Source organism: Urocitellus parryii, chromosome 3, assembly GCF_045843805.1.
Source record: "Urocitellus parryii isolate mUroPar1 chromosome 3, mUroPar1.hap1, whole genome shotgun sequence".
In the NCBI taxonomy this organism is placed as follows: Eukaryota; Metazoa; Chordata; class Mammalia; order Rodentia; family Sciuridae; genus Urocitellus; species Urocitellus parryii.
The window spans coordinates 152,808,096-152,825,751 of NC_135533.1; the positions used below are offsets into that span (position 1 = coordinate 152,808,096).

At 43.7% G+C, this 17,656-nt stretch overlaps 1 pseudogene; it reads left to right on the forward strand.

Moving 5' to 3' along the window:
* The first annotated feature begins 11,556 nt into the window (after nt 1–11,556).
* LOC113178301 (SH3 domain-binding protein 5 pseudogene) lies at nt 11,557–12,448 on the forward strand (annotated as a pseudogene).
* The last annotated feature ends 5,208 nt before the right edge of the window (nt 12,449–17,656 follow it).

Below are 17,656 nucleotides of genomic sequence, written 5' to 3' on the forward strand. Positions count from 1 at the left end.
CTTGAGCTGCTGCACCCCGAGTTGGCCCTGCACCCAGGCATCCTCTCCCCTGGCCCTTTGGCCCTCACCCTGAAACTCACCTGGGCCGGAAGAGGTCCAACCTGTGCACTATGCAAACCTGCCCAGGTTTCCTTGCCTGAACCTGCAGCGTCTGAGCACCTCTGATCTGGGTCGATTGAGGGGCGCAAAGCTCCTCTCCAGGAGAGGCGCACACTTGGCTCCCAGCCTGTCCAGGGTCAGCCCTGTTCCGGGCAGCGGTCAGAAAAATGGCCGGCGGTGGCGGGAAATGGGGGACCTGCCTGGCCTCCCGGGGAGATGACCCACGCAGCAGGGCAGCCGCCGGCCCTGGCTCGCTGGCTCAGCTTCAATTTCAACCCTGCGGGGCTGGCCTCTTCCGGAACCGCCTCCACACGAAGCCCGCACAGGAGCTGCACCTGGAGGACTCCCAGGTGCTGAGTCTAGTGGATGGGAGAGGGGATGGCTCTCCCCGCTTACCTGCCCCACCTTGTCTCGCCTATTAAGGATCCCCGGATTTACCTGCCAGGTAACTTTACAAAACCGTATGCACATGGGCCCCAGAAACTTAGCCCTTAGCACTGAAGAGCTTTAACCTAATCCCTGCAGTGGCCAGCACAACTGAATGCAGCTGCTCCGACCTCCTTGGATTCAAAGAAGATAGCCCAAATCCACTCGGGCACTGATCCCTGTGAGTGGATCTGCAAGCTTTTAGTATTTTGTGTCCCTTAAAAATATACCTGTAGTATCAGCCTTACTGGCTGTTTCCGGGTTTCTGTCATTCTTTGGCTTTGCTGCTTTATTATTATTTTTTTTAACCACCAATCCTTTCTTCTAACATTTTTACAGCTGCATTGTCTGCATTTAAAGCCTTGACACCCACACATCAGATACTCATTTTAATCATACAGCCATTTTATTTATGTTATATTGAGACATAGGTTTTTTGTATCTGTATTGGTACATGTGGTGATTCAGTACATATACAGAATGTGTGATGATCAAGGTAATGAGCATTTCCATCTATAGGGAGAATGGCGTGAGTCAGGCTCCCTCACCCTGATGTCCAGGAAGCAATGGTCAAGATTAAAGTCAGGAACAAGGGTGCACGTGTTTTCTTATATAGCCCTTGATATCATACTTGGCAAGCTGCTAGCTTCATTTTAATCCTGTATATAAACTAAATGGGACTTTCCACTTCATGGATTCCCACCCACCCATCAAATAAAAGCATGTCAGATCGCCCTTCTGCTCCGTGTACCTTCTTAGGCTGCCTGAACCTGCCTCAGATTGAAGCAGCTGTACTACACCATCTCTTCAACCATTAATTTTTCTGTGCTTGGAACATACCAGATTGTTTTAACCTACAGTTACCTACTCTGCTAAAGAAGAACCAGAACTAATTCTTCCTCTCTATGTTTTGTTACCCCTACTTGAATTTCTCCGCATCCCCCTGTCTCCTTTCCTTCCCAGTCTCTGGTACCACTATCCCTTTTTGTTCTTTTTGAGACTGATTCATTAGTTTCCACAAATGACTGAGAACTTGTGGCATTTCTCTTTCAGTGTCTGGCTTATTTTATTTAACATGATCATCTCTAGTTCCATCCATGTTAATGAAAATGACAGGATTTTTATGGCTGAATAATGGTTCATTGTGTGTATGTGTGTGTATGTGTGTGTGTGTATATATGTGTGTGTGTGTGTGTGTATATGTGTGTGTGTGTGTATATGTGTGTGTGTGTGTATATATATAATTTTCTTTATCCATTCATCCACTAGAGGGCATCCAGGTAGGTTCCATGTTTTAGCTATTATCAATTGTCCTCCAATAGACATGGGAGTTCAAGTATTTTTTTTTTTTTTTTGGTATAATGAGTCCCTCTCCTTTGGCTCTATACCTAGTAGTTGGGTTGCTGGATCACATGGTGGTTCTATTTTTAGTTTTCTAAAGAATCAACATACTGTTTTCCATAATGGCTGTACTAATTTATGTTCCTGCAGTATGAGTTTTCTTTTCTTCATGTCCTCTTTAGCATTTGTTATTTTTTAAAGTAATCTTTATATTACCCACTACTTCGATATTCCACCAATGTCCTATAGAAAACTTCTATAGGTCTAATTCTGATGTCAACTATGCACTGTACTGTCTGACAACACATTGTTCTGTTTATCATATCTTGAAAATATTCTAAAAACTAGGAAAACCTAACTCTTCTTGAAGTTGACTTCAGAATTATTGCATTGGGTTGCAAAGTACAATCATTTATGGTGTCCTCTTAATTTGGGGCTTTATTGAATTTAGACATTGGTTTTGTTCCTCTACATTTCAGAGTCCTCTCTCTGATTTTCCAGAAAAATGCCTGTGCTCAGAAGTGATTATAAGAAAGCTGTCCATGGTGTCAAGTTTCTGCTGAGAAACCAGCCTTGGGAGTCTGCTGCATAGTGACATTTCTCATTGAATGTTCTAATTTAAGATTCTGATTCATCTGGTGGAGAGTAAGCCAGGAAGGAGAAAATGGAAAGAAGATGAGGAGAAGAGGATAAAATGCTAGTGCATTGGGTTGGATGAGACACTCCCAGATATCACAGTATCCAGTGCAGCCTCCATCCCAGTATCCAGCCAAGGGCAGAGATGGAGCCCGTTCTCAGTACATGTTGCCAGAACCTGCATTAATCACAACTGGTCTGCCTCTTTCAGTAAGTACTTACCTCCTTATGATACCTGGGTCACTCTCCAATAGCCTTCTTTAATGTTTTTGAGAAAAGTGGTTCAGTTTTGCTGCTCACTGGTATTTCAGGTCATGGTACAGAGTCATTCCTGGGAACCACACATTTCTATATCTATTTATTATTAGTCTTTCACCAATAGAATGCAAGGGTCACCTTGGAGGGAACCTGGTATCTCATCTCACAGTCTTTGGCAAGCAGTAGACACTCCATTAATAAGTTGAGAGAGAATAAATAGATGGATGATTAAACTTAATATGGAATCAAACAGGAAAGCAGTCTACATTATAATTCTCATATACAACCCCATATGTCATGAAGTTCTGATTATTGTTATTTCTGAATGAATTAACAGCCCCCCACCCCCAAAATGCTCTTAGTCTTCTGTCTGGAAAAAAATGAATGGGGAGAGAACAGTGGGAGCAAAAGTGTCATTTAAGCTGGAAAAATTATGAATACATGGAAACAAATGGCAGATGACTAAATACAACTCAAGCAGGTATCAGAACTAGGTCAACTATATGCACACAAAAATTTATTTATACTTCTAATTAGAAAACATATTTAAATACCAAATAACCCTAATAAAAGCCACCCAATGGAGAAGAATAATGAAATTGAAGGTGAAAATGCATGGAAGCAATAAATAAAATGAAATGATGTTTCTTTAAGAAACTAATGTAGTCACTAAACCACCAGGTAGCCTAATTAAGACAAAAAGGAGATTCCACAAAGTTGAATAGAGAAGGAAGAAATTATCACCAAGGAAAAATTATCAGAGGATAATGAGTACATGTCTGCCAGTTAATGGAGAAACCTGGGCGAAATGAAGGGCATGCTACCAAATAGGCTACAAAGAATAAGCCTTGGCTGACCTTCCTGAGAAAAGTACACCCACAACTCTCTCCCATTCCCTGCTTCCTGTCGCACCTCCTCACCAGGTGAAGTATTGAAAGTCATTATGAGAGGTGATTGTCCTGATCTGTGGGCAGAGAGATTCCTCCACCACATCCCTAGGACTCACCATAGTGGTGACCAGGTGGAGGACACTCAGGGAAAGAGCACTGGTCAGGGCTGGCTCTTGTCTATGGTGTTTGAATTTAAGAAGAGGAGACTGAGACCCTCATGTGTCAGCATGTTGATTAGCACCCTCATTATTAAACATAAGGATGAGAACTTCTGAAATAATGGCCACCAGTGATTTTCGACCCTGGCTCTACATTGGCATCACCTGGTAGCTTATAAAAATACAAATTCCTGGAGCTAAGGGTGCAGCTTCGTGGTAAAACACTTAGCTAACTTAGCTAGCATGAGTTTAGGCCTTGGATTTATTCCACACCCCCCTTCTCAGTACTCATTCTGCAGAGCTCCTGCCTTAACTGGCATGAGGTAAAGCTAGCCACTTGCATTTCTGGAACCCCACAGATGATTCTGATGCCTGGCCCAAGGGGGAAAACATTGAATTAACTGTAGAAACTGGGATGAATCCATTGTTATGGGTGAATCAGAGGTACCACTGGCCCTGACCTTGACTCTGGGTCTCATAGTTGACAGCCCTCAAATGCCAGGCAGTGCACTGCTCTTCTGATCACAGGAAAGCTGTGAGGAGAATGTGACTAGCTATTCCAACAGGTCTCCAACTTGAATACATAGCAATTGTGATAATAATAACCATTACCCAGAAGGCTTGGGTAAGAACAGATTCCCAGGTCCTGTTCCTCCTAGTTCCTGATTCAGAGATGGAGATCATCCAGTGAGGGCCACGAAGCAACCAAGATAAAAACCACCATATCTGCTACAACCTGATCTAGGAAGTGCTCCACAATAGCCCCGCCATGCTGTACTAGCCATGCAGGCCAACCCCAGTTCAGCGTGAGAGGAGATTGCACAGGGTGTGATCACCAGGGGAATGGACCCTTTAAGGGACAATTAGGAAACTGCCCCTATGTCCATGCATCCCTGTGTTAATCAGAGTTCTCCAGAGAGAACAAACCAATAAGATAATACATGGTCATCCCTGGGTCTCCAGGGAGTGTTGGCTCCAGGACTTATTGCAGATATCACAAATGCTCAACTGTTACATAAAACAGTGTATTTCCTACCCACGCCTCCCATCTACTTTGAAATTGGTTTATTTTTTAACTGATACAACCCCCCCAAAACTGTACATATTAATTAACTTACATGTTAATTATGTTGATATATGTATGCATAATGAAATGTTTAAATCAGATTAAACATATCCATCAACTCAAGAAATGATCATTTCTATTTTTCAATTTTGTAAGTTGTAGATGGACACAATACCTTTATTTTATTTATTTGTATGTAGTGCTGAGGCTCAAACCCAGTGCCTCACACAAGCTAGGCAAGCACTCTACCTCTGAGCTACAACCGCAGCTCCTGATTATTTCTTTATAGTAAAAACCTTCAAACTCCTTTCTTCTAGCTCTTTGGAATGGAAGAGTGTGGCTACTTTCTATAGTCACACTGCTAGATGGTGGCACACCAGCAGCTCTTGTGCCCATCTAACTGTGATCTAAAACTCATTGATCCTTTATTCCCCACCCCTCCCTACCTACTTCTCTCTATGGTCTCTGGTAACCACCATTCTCCTCTCAACTTCTGTGAGATCAACTTTCTCTTCATATTGAGTACCTCACTCTGGGTCTCATAGTTGCAAGCCCTCAAATGCCAGGCAGTGCACTGCTCTTCTGATCACAGGAAAGCTGTGAGTAGAATGTGACTAGCTATTCCAACAGGTCTCCAACTGGAATACATAGCAATTGTGATAATAATAACCATTACCCAGAAGGCTTGGGTAAGAACAGATTCCCAGGTCCTGTTCCTCCTAGTTCCTGATTCAGAGATGGAGATCATCCAATGAGGGCCAGAAGCAACCAAGATAAAAACCACCATATCTGCTACAACCTGATCTAGGAAGTGCTCCACAACAGCCCCGCCATGCTGTCTCTCTGTGCCTGTCTCTCTGGCTCACTTCACTAAAACAATGACCTCTGATTCCATCCATGCTTGTTGCAAATGATAGGATTCCATTCTTTTTTGTGACTGAATTGCATGCCGGGTGTATATGTACCATGTTTTCTTTATCCATTCATCAGTGAATGTACACCTGGGTTGCTGCAATTTCTTGGCTATTGTGAGTAGCAAGGAACATAGGAATTCAGGTGCTTCTCTGAACTACTGGCTTCATTTCTTTTGGACCCAATAGTGGGATTTCTGGATCATGGGGTAGTTCTATTTCTGGTTTTCTGAGGAACCTCTATCCTGTTTTCCATAGTGGCTGTACTAATTTACATTCCCATCAACACTGTGCAAGTGTTCTACTTCCTCCACATCTCCACCAATATGCGTTTTTGTTGATCATTTTGGCAATAACCTTTCTTCCTGGGGTGAGGTGATGTCTCATGGTGGTTTTGATTTGTGGTTCCCTGATTATTAGTGATGTAGAGAATTTTTCATATAATTATTGATTATTTGTATGCTTTCTTTTGAGAAAAGTCTATTTAGGTCCATGGCCCATTTTAAAATCAGGTAATTTGTATTTTTGCTATTGAACTTTTAGAGTTCCTTATATATTCTGGATGCAACCCTTATTAAATGTCTACTTTGCAAATATCTTCTCATTCCATAGGTGTGTCTAGACTCCGTTGATTGTTTCCTTTTCTGTTTCCTTTTCTCATTCCATAGGTTGTGTCTAGACTCCATTGATTGTTTCCTTTTCTGTTTCCTTTTCTCATTCCATAGGTTGTGTCTAGACTCCGTTGATTGTTTCCTTTTCTAGTTTTGTAGTTCGATGTATTATCATTCATCTGTTTTTGCTTTTGTTCCCTGTGCTGATTTTGGGGTCCCCTTCAAATCTTTGCCCATTCTAACACCTCACAGTCTTTCTCCAAGTTTTCTTCTAATAGTTTTATAGTTTTTGATTTTACATTTAAGCTTTGAATCCATTTTGGGTTGAGCTTTGTAATTGGTGAGATAGGGATCTAGTTTATTCTAAATCTAGCCTACTTCAAATACCCGATGTGATGCAGAGACAATGACAATAAAAATATGTGTACATTCTGTACAGACACAATTTTATTTTATTTTTTTAGAATATTTGGACCTGTGGTTGATTGAATCTGCTGTAGCAGGACCTGCAGATATGGAGGACCAACTGTCTGTGGATGCATGAGAGGGGATATATTGGGGAACTTGGCAAAGTCTCTGTGAGCTGTAGAGCCAGGGAAGCCAGTAGCGTAGCTCAGTCCAAGTCTGAAGCCACAGAACCAGAAAGGCAGATGGTGTCCCTCTTAGTCTGAGGCCAAAGACCTGAGAACCTGTGGGGCCACTGGTGCAGGTCCCAGAGTCCAAAGACTGAAGAACCTGGAGAGTAATGTCCAAAGGCAGAAGTGTGTCCTAGCTCCAGGAAATAGAATGTCTCCTCCTCCTCCTCCTTTTTGTTCTATTGAGGATCTTGGCTGATTACCCCTTGCCTGCCCTCATTGGGTGAGGATGGGTTTTCCTTACTCAGTCTATTGACTCAACTAACTTTGCACTCAGTGGACCCCCCATTCTCCCCTTCCAAGTCTCTCCCCATTTCTGGCCCCTCATCCCTCATGCTCACAGTCTACCCAGAGCCAAACTGACTGCTGAAGGGCCAGGATCTCAGAGCCAGGCTTCAGAGGAGAGGGTTAAAGTTTCCCATGCCTAGGATCCAGCTTCACTGGCTCACGTCATTGCCCAAGGCTGATCAATAACCCACTGCTATATAAACAGGTGGCCAATCCTGGGACAGCAGTGCCTGCAGCCATGGCCAGCATGTTAAGCCTCAGCACCAGAGCTGGGACCCCTATATTATCTAAAATTGCTGATATTCTGTCTTTGCTGTCTGTTGGGTAATGGTGATGACCTTTGGGCTGAGAGCACGTGAAAGCCTAAAGGGTTTTCACATGGACATGAAGGTTAGAAGAAAAAAGCATCTTCAAGTGACAGAGGCGTGGCATAACACAGAGAACAGTAAGTATGTGCACAAATGTCACTGTCTTTCTACCAGAGTCATTTTCTCATGTGTGACATGGATAATATTTGCAGAGTTAACATCATCACAGCACCATCAGGGAGCAGAGCCAGCTATCCTGTTATCCAGTTATCCTGTTCGACCTCTCTAGCCCCTGGCACAAAGGAAGAAAGCCTCAATTTTATTATCTCATTTATTTTATTTTCCTTTTTTTTGGTGCACACTTAATCTTTTGTGTTCATTCATTCATTTTAGTAATGGGCTTGCAGGGCTGTGGAATTTCTAGTGAGCACAGAAATTTTCACTCACTTCACAGTGAGTGCATGAAAATAAACAGAACAGGTGGGACTGAAGCCAAGGAGCCTGATGTCTCGTGTTCCTTCCAGATCTCATTCTTAAAATAAAATTATGGGTTTTGAAATCTTTCGTAGAAGGATGCTGAATCACAACTTCAGGAAATGATTCTGTGAAACATTTTACCTGAAAAAAGGAACTGCCAGATGTCCCTTTATCCTCTCCCCATTAGTGAGCCTCAAGGAACCCTAGATGGTAAAGAATTCTCCATTCTTCTGGTCATGGGAACCTGTCCACCTCCCTTTCTATCACAAAACTGGTGCTCATGTCAGCACCATGGCCAGAGCACCTGGGGCGTGTTGGGGGTGTCCCCTGGGATCTAACCCCTCCTGTGTCTTCCTTTCTGTTCACATGATGCTGAGGACCCGCCAGGGCACTGTTGGAGGCTTCATGGCTGCTCAAGATGTGGCCTGGTGGCCAATGTGTCAAGAGACTCCTAGAAATAAATTTCCTTTTCATAAAAAGAATAAAGGAAACACTGGGAAGGGGGATGTGTTCTTGTTTCCCTCTTCACCTTCATTTCATCAGAAGAGGTGCCTTCTCTGAAGCATATGATGGCAGCCCTGGTTTGCATACACAGAGGTACTAAATAAGAGCTTCTTCAACAGATGTGCTGATACATGGTCTACGTACTTAGGGGCATTAATGGAGATTGGGTAAGAATCTGGGCAGAGTAATTTAAGTGGACAACAATGATCAGCACACTGGACATCAGTTTTCACTGAGGTGTTCATTTTGTTATTGCTTTGTTGGAACAAGCAAGGCTCACCCAATCCTGCAGCCACACAAGAGCTCAAAGCTATCCTTTGGTCCCAAATTCCTGAATCTGAAAATGTGACCTTATCAGTGTACCTGAGGAACAAGTGGTGCAAAGGCCCCACCCCTCAGCTGTGGTTCTGTCATCTGTGCCTACTCCAGAGATCCCCTTTCTTTCCTAAACTTAAGATCAGTAGGCAATGGGATTGAAAGGGGGTGGATTAGGTTCCCATGACCAGAAGAATGAAAAAGAATTCCTTACTGTCTAGAATTGGGTTCCTTGAGGCTCACTAACGGGGAGAGGATAACGGGACAGCTGGCAGTTCCTTTTGTTTGGGTAAAATGCTTTGCCTGCCAGCTCTCCCCTGCTATAACAAGGTCCCTTCACTCTCACAGCTCCACACTCACCCTGGCAGGGGCTCTCCTGAAGGGACTCTGACCTTGCCATGCGCTGCCTAGCCTCCCATGGTGGGTGGGAAGTGAGTTGGTGCAGCCACTACAGAAAAGAGTATGGAGGTTCCTCAAAAAAATTAAAAATAGAAGAATATGATCCAGTAATTCCACCTCTGGATTCTTTGGTCACAGAAAATAATTCACTATCTAATCTGAATATGCTCTTCCATACACCAACATACTTATAAAATATGATTTTAATATTTTGTGGAGGAAGATCCCTACAAAGAAAAAAGTGCCTAAGGTCCATGAAAGTCATAATGCCGTCCCCTAATGTCAGCCTCCAGATTTAGATGGCATAACAAACCTTTATTTGCTTAGACTGTTTTCCATTACTTGTAGCCAAAGCATTCCTACCTGCTGCATGTGAGAAGGGCTTTCCCTCTCTCTCCGGTTCTGTACCACACTTTGCTATCAGGGTCCAGGAGCAGCTCTGCTTGAGACTGCCATACTGATAAGTGGTCATTAAGTGACCATCATCTTCTGACCCTCTCTTCATGTCCTTCAGGACTCAATCCCATTCCAAAGAGTCTGCCAGGGCACAGCACCCAATCAGCTCCTCTCTTTGCCCAACCGTCTTTTCACACCGTCACCACCTGCACCTCTCCATTCTCCTCCAGGCCTGCCCAGGGGGGATGGATTGCAATGTGTGGTTTTGAGATGAGGTGTGACTCCAATCCAAGTTAATGCATTTGTTTTCATCACCACAATTTATTCTACTATCATTGTAAATCAAGCACTGACCTTTGGGATTGAATCTTAAGGAAATGAAGGATGTTAAGAAGCAAAATGATCCTTAATAGCAAAATTGCGATCAACCCAAATATTCAATAATAGAAGATCATATAAGTTACAGAGCATTCATACTCATGAAATCCTTTTGTAGATAGGGAGATCAATGATCTTTCTCTGTTTATTGACATGGGAAGTGTTTGCTTTTTATGTGAAGAAGCAGATCGATTACTTTTCAGTTTGTGTGCCTGGAGAATTGTGTGGATTTACATGGAGGGGAACAGTATGGATCAGCACTGTCTAACTTGGGTACAGACTCCAACAAAGTACAATAGAATGGGAAGCCTGTCAACAATAGGACTTTATTTCTCACAGTTTGGGAACCTGGAAGTCTGCCATCAAGATGCCAGGATGTGGATTCTGGTGAGGGCTGTCTTTTAAGTTTCAGAGTCCCCATTTCTCCTTGCATCCTCCAACAGTGCAAAGAGGGCTGGAGAGCTCTCTGGGGTTCCTAATCCTCCTCATGAGGCCCTGATCCTCATGACCTCATCACTAGCAGGGCATTGGGGCTTCCACATACTAGTTTTATGGGAGGACACAGATACTCAGTCCATAACAAGCATGATATTTTCCACTGCAATTAAAAAAAAATCTGTAACTTGGTTACAAAATAATTGTAGGATTGTTCAAGAGACCATTCTGGCTAACTCCACTGAACTCCATTCCCCCAATGTTCCCAAGCATAGGCCTGAATGTGGTAACACCAGGAACACTGAGGAAATAAACGCTTGAGAAGAACACATCCAAAGGGGTGTTACTGGCCCAAGAGCCCCAAGTTTCTCTGTACCTTCTTAATTGTGCTGGGCAAATTCCATTTGCCCATCTGTACCCTCTGACCACACCTCTGCATCCTACTCTGGGTCCCTGAGGGTGAGTGCTGAGCTTTCCTAACCCTGTCAGTGCCTCCTTTGCTCTTGACTTCTAACTGGGATCAGTCAGAGAGTCACCTGCAAGGGAGACGAGGAGAGTGGGGTAATAGTGCTGAGCCCCCTGTGCTGATGTCACAGCTCCTGTCAAGACAGTGCAGTCCAGGAACACACCTCTGCTTGTCCCCTGTGATCCCAGGGTTGTATTGTCAATTTCATGGAGTAGCCAACAACCTCAACATCTCAGTGGCTTCTAGAACAGACATTTTGTGACTTTGCAGGTGGGCTTTGCCTTTCTCTTGGTCTTGGCTAAACTTGGTCCAGGCGGCCAGCTGGGTTTAGATTTCCCTCGTGGGTCTCCTCTTTCTGGATCCATCAGAGCATGTTCTTCTCATGGCAAATGACAGAAGCACAAAAGGAAGAGTGTGGCATGCCAGGCCAGGTCTGGCACCTGCTCATATCACACCCTTCACTGAGTTCTGTTGATCTGAGCAAGTCCTTTGGCCCTGTCCTAAACCAGTAAGGTGAAGATGTACCCTCTGTCTGTTCTTCTGGGAGACACCTACCTCAATGTCACATGGTTCAGAAAGAAACACTAGAACACTAGCTGTGGACAGGGCACTGAAGCAGAGCTGCTTGGAGGAGCTACTGCCACCTGATGGGCAAGAAGGAGGGAGCGTGGAAGAGGGGGAGGAGAAGGGAATGGAGCGGGGACTGGAAGAGGAGGAAGAGGTGGACCCCCGGATCCAGGGAGAACTTGAGCACTTACATGAATCCACAGATGCCGTCAACAGATGGGAGGCTGAACTTGAGGATGCGGTCACAAGTTCTGCTCTGTTCTGGTTGAGGCAACATTGAAACTGGATGAAACTGCTGAAGAAAATTGGCCAAGCCAGGGAGAACTCGCAGCCAGACTGGGAGGCTGGCTCAGCTGGAAGCTCAGCAGCCACATGGGGTTTCCAGAGGGCCACAGAAGTGCTCCCTGTTGCCAAAGAGACCCTCTCCCTGGCCAAGCAGTGCTGCTGGAGGATGACCAGGAGCAGTTCCACTCCTCCTGGCAGGAGACGGTGAATCTTGGAGGTGGAACAGGCCAAGAGGAGGAGCGAGCTGGCTCATCAGGAGACTGCAGCCAGGTTGGACGCTGCCAGAGGCTGAATGCGACAGCTGGAGGAGAAACTCAAGAGGGCCCTTGATAAGCCCAAACCTTACTCTGTGCAGCCTGCACTACTGGAGAAGACTGTGGATGATCTGCAGGCCGAACAGGCCCTGGCAAAGGGCGAGTACAGGCAGCCCTGAAGAACCTGGAGAGGATCTTGAACTAGATCCATGAGTGCCACACTCCAGCACCTTGGGGCCTGGGTCTGCTGCATGGGGGACAGAGGGCAGCAGCACATCTGTGGAGGACCTGGTGGGGAGCCAGCCTCAGCCAGATGCTGCTTCTATAGCTTCTTTGTGGGAGTAATGCTGGCCTAAAAATGGTGCAGGTTGGCTGACACATCCAGGGCTGTGGTCCACATGCAAATCAATATTTATACATGAAACTGTGCTAATTATCACTTAACAGATGCCAAATTTTAAGCACCTACACTAAAATACACTAAGGAAGTTTGAGTGAACTTGAGGGCTGAAGAATTTCCATGTGGTAAAAACTCTTGGGCTGGTTTTACAGAGCAGGGTTGTTGCAGATGGACTCTGACCAGGGTCACAGGCTTTGCAGGGCAGTCCCTGTATCAGTGCTGAGGAGCAATAATTAGTTCCTGTGAAAGAAACAAGCCAAGAAGAGGGCTGGAAGTTTAGCCAAACTGAGGGGCCCAGTTTGTATCTCTTTCCCTTTTGACCGTCTGTTAGGGGAAACTGAGTTGTTCTCTCTCCTTATATCTCAGAGCATCTAAAGATATATATATATATATATATATATATATATATATATATATTAAAAAACACAAACACACAACAAAAACTTAATACTTGGAGCACACCTTTTTGACTTAGTGAAGGCTTAAAATGAAGTGCAAGAACACAATTCATTTCCATTACTTGTGGTGTTCAGAGGTGGGTTTTTAAAAAGCATATTGTGCTGGGACATTCGCCAAAACAATTTTCTAGGAGGGCTACCATGCACTGCCCTGTCTTGAGGGGAGGGTGAATGTAAGGTGGGGAAGGGGAGATAGGGGTAGCAGGGACAGGTCATAGAAGGGGATTTGTGGCTTTGGGGAGAAGGTTCTATAGCATAACCTTATCCTGCCAGCCAAGGACTTTCATTCCGGCAGAAGTTCACGTGAAGAATGGGTGCCATTGTTATATCTAGATTGACAAGGTGTTAATTTCTCTGTAGGTTGTAACTTTAAAAATAAATTATGCAAGGTTTTGCTGCACCAGTATTCCTGAGAGGAGATTGTCCTTTAAACTAGGAAAGGAAGTGGCCTGTGTTGGCTAAGGTTGTTAAATAGAAGCAATGGAGTTTGTTATGCTAATAATATAAGTGTTAAGAGGCTCTTCTTTATTTTCATGATTATGTAAATTTAGAGCCCTATATTTTATTTGTCCTGTTTCAAGAAAATTTAGCGTTTCTAAAAGAAAACAACCTCCTCATTTCAAATTGTCTGTTAGCTGTCAGAGCTCTATATTTTGGTCCTTTGTATATATCTCGTCACACTGTAGTGGTTTCTCCTTTTTTATTGACTGATACAGTATCCAGATTGCAAGCTTATTTTGTACTTGTCTTAATATCTTGAGTATAATGAAAACTGCTTAAGGAAAAAAAATCCTAAGTCAAACTGTCTTCAGTCAGGTACTGCCTGCACCTGTAAATAATTCATGCATGCGTTATTTTTATTTGATATTGCATTACTTTCATATATTTGTGTTATCACTTATTCCACATTCCTCATCTTACCCACTGTGACGATGACAACGGTTTCTTGCTAGGACCCTGAAGAATCCAACACTCCATCATGGAACTGAGTCAACAGGACTGAACACTTCTCCTCTGGGCGCAGTTTGGGGTGGATAAGAACCAGATTTACAAAGCAACACCTTCTCTTTGCCGAGCTCATACTCTGCTCTGTGCCCTGTGCTCAGCTCTCTGCGTGTGGAACCTCATGTAGCGACTAAAACCAATCGGGGCTGGATGTTCTGTTTTTATTCCAATACAAAGAAACTGAGCTCAAGTCAATCAGGTAAGAGGCCCAAAAGACAGAATTCCAACTGGCTCCTCCTGGCTCCACAACCCTTTTTTCTTGTGCTTTCCAGCCTCCTATTGCCAAAAAAAAAAAAAAAAAAGAAAGAAAAAAAGGTACTTTGTAAATGTAACCTCATGACATCTTCACCTTATCTTTGTGGAGAGGGTTCATTGAGAAGACTGAATCTCGGGGAATTGAACCTAATTCTTCAGTTTTCTTAACTATAAATTTGTAAAGCTGAAATATAAATCTAGTTCTACCAGAATCCAAAATCCATCCTCCTTCCACACAGCTCATGGCTGACCACATCTACTCTCTTACGAGACTCCATCCTGAGCAAGTCCCAGAAGGAACTCTGGCTGGCTCTGCTCACAGCCTCCTGGACACAGGTCGGCCTCCTCCACCCTTGGCATCATCTTTCCTCTGATTGATTGTCTCCTTCCCAGGCTCTTTGAGCTCTCCAATCCTGTTCAGTGACATCACCTGTCATTCACGTTTTTACAGGCCTCGGAGGAAGAGAAAATCCACATGGATTTCAGAATGGCTCAAGATGTAAATGACTGGTCAAGATTGACTTGGCCACTCTAAAGGGGGGGGTGGTATTGACTGGACAAGGGGTATAAATCTCATGATGGCCCAGAAAACTCACTTATAGAGCAGCCAAAGCTCTAGGTAGAAGTCAATTTTTAACTAAAATTTAGAAGTCATCTTCATCTTAAAATAGCCACAAGCTACCTGCAAATCTCATCTGGAGCAGTCAGTCGCCTCTATCTGCTGGATCAAAGTTCAGTGGCTTCCTTTGGAATTGAATTAGGTGTGAAAATAGCTCCTGTGCCATTTGGTTATGAAAATGGTAATGATGATGAAGGTAATGCAATAGCTAATATTCATGGACCACTTTACATATAGTATTTCATTTTAATATTCACAAATTCCCTTCACTGGCTGTCCTAGTCAGTTCTTGCTGCTACAACAAAATACTCTAAACTGGGAAGGTTAAGAAACAATTATTTATTTCTCCCCATCTGGGAGGGTTGGAAGTTCACGGTCAAGGTACTGATAGACTGAGTTCTTGAAAAGACCCTCTTCTTGCTCATAGCTGGCCGCCTTTTCACTGTGTCCTCACTTGGCAGCGAGCTAGTAAGTTCTGGTCTGTTTTTCATCTTCTGAGAAGACTAATCTCATCTTGGGAGCCACGCCCCCCTGGCCTATCTAAACCTGATTACCTCCCAATGGTCCCACTTTTCATGCCATCACACTGGCATTAGGGCTTCAATATATAAATTTGGAGGAGACACAAACATTCAGTAGGATATGCCACCATGGGTCCTGGGCATGTTTTATATCTTCTCTGTGCTTCTGTTTCCCCATGCTGAAAATGGGCAAAAATAACACCTGATCCATGTATGTGTGTGAGTGTGTGTGTGTGTGTGTGTGTGTATCATTACTTTCAATTTAAAAACAGGTTGATTAGATGATATGTGCAAGTAACTCTAGATTTTTTAAAAAAATGTATATAAAACCATTACTATCCAAATAAAAGCTGAACCCAATTCTAAGAGAAATTTTCAGTGTGGGCATAAAAAATATTTCCCAGCTAGAAAATAAAAATGGGAGTTTGTCCTGATGATGTAAACTTTTTAATGAGTTCAAATACACACTTATGAAATTTAACTTGATAATTTAGAAGCAATTACATATTTATATTATGCATAATATGAGAAATACATATTACTATATTGTGCTTCCACATTTACAAGTCAATTTTTAACTAAAATTCTTCAGTAAAATTCAATAACATTTTTTTTTAACGTGCAAAGCGAATTTTGAGTCTTCAAAGGCAGTTTCCAGAACTCAGGTTCTGTTCCCTCTAAGGAGAGGGAAAGATGGGTCTTTGTGAATTAGCATTATCTTGACAAACCAAATGAGGCTTTCATGTGGCTTAGTGTATTTGCAAGTTCATCCTATAGGTGTTTATTTGTGACCACCACAACATTTCTTTTAAATGACTGCACAACACTTGTGCACAACACCATCCATACATTCAAATATAAGGTTACCTTCCAAGGAATCCTGGCCAAATCTGAGTTCACATTTTTTAATATTTATTTCCTGAGTTCACCATGTCATCTCTTAAGACCTCCAAATCTTAAGAAATCTGAAATCTTTTAAAGCTAATATGTTCTCACCCTAATTGTCCATAGCATGTCAAAATTAAGTTCTTGAGAATCCCTCACCCCCTAAGCATTCCTAAGCTGTCTCTTGTATAGGAAGGTGGGAGGCAGAGCCCACCTAGAAGTAAAACATAAAGATGGTGCACCACGACAATGGTGAGGGTCCCTTGGTTGCTGGAATCCTTTGTTATGGGCTGTTTTTAATTTTGTTTGCAGATCTGTACTTTCTAACTTATCTATCATAAGCATGAATTGCTTTTTTTGTGAATTGTTTATTTAATAAGAGATAAAATAAGCAATAAAGACTGTTTACCTTTGTTATTAGAAAATAAAGAGCTTGGCCAATCCCAGGCTCCAGGACCAGGCAGTCAGTACCCTGACTCTAGAGGCAGGCATGATCTAGCAGGGTGTCCATTTTTCTTTCCCATGTAGCAGGAAATGGGAACTGAAAGAGGACGCTGAGAATTTCCCAGCTTGAGAACCTGTGTGAAGGCCTATGGTGGGGGACATAAACCCATCTCCCTGCCATTTTCCCAAAAGCACTATGATTTCAGTAAACTGAGGAAGTGGAGGAGCTTCGGGTCCTGGCCACTCCAGAGGAAGGTTCAAGATAAGTGCCAATTCAGCAGTGTGGCATGGGGGAGGACCTAGACACTGAGCCCCAGGACCATGTACTTGGCAACCCAACCCCAACTTTATCACCCACTGGGAGAGGAGCACTGGTCTGTGGCTGCATTGGCCCATCTGGTGATCCTGCTTCTTCCAGGGTCCTGGTGCTCACTGCAGCCTACCAGGTAGCACCTCCAACCAGGCTCAGGAGGATGCAAAACTAGATACAAACACTGGTCTTTAATAGAGGACAGGGTGTTCTTACCCAGCCCCAGCAAGCGAGATCCTAGAGATGCCATCCGCACTTGCTCACCTGCTGGTGCACCCCCTATCTAATGCCCTTGCTTTCCCCTTCAGAGGCCCAGGGAGGCTACCACCCTGCTCCAAACTTGGTGGTATGTGGGGCGTTTGTATGGGGGCCGTGCCAATGCCTGCCTTTCCAGAGAAGAGTGCCCCTGAGGAGGCACGGGCATGGCCCTGTACCTGTGGCACAGATATTGCCAGCCAAACACCTGCGTGTATCATCCCAGTCCCCACCTTCTCCAGCCCCAAGAGGACCCTTGAATTCACCTAGCAGCCAAATAGATCTCTGAGACTTCCAATTGCTTTCTCATTTATCATCTCCTGAATTTAACTTGTGCTTTGAGGAAGGCAGGAGTCTGATGCAAGAATAATCAAGGTGTCATTCCCTGTGGTAAAGGGGCT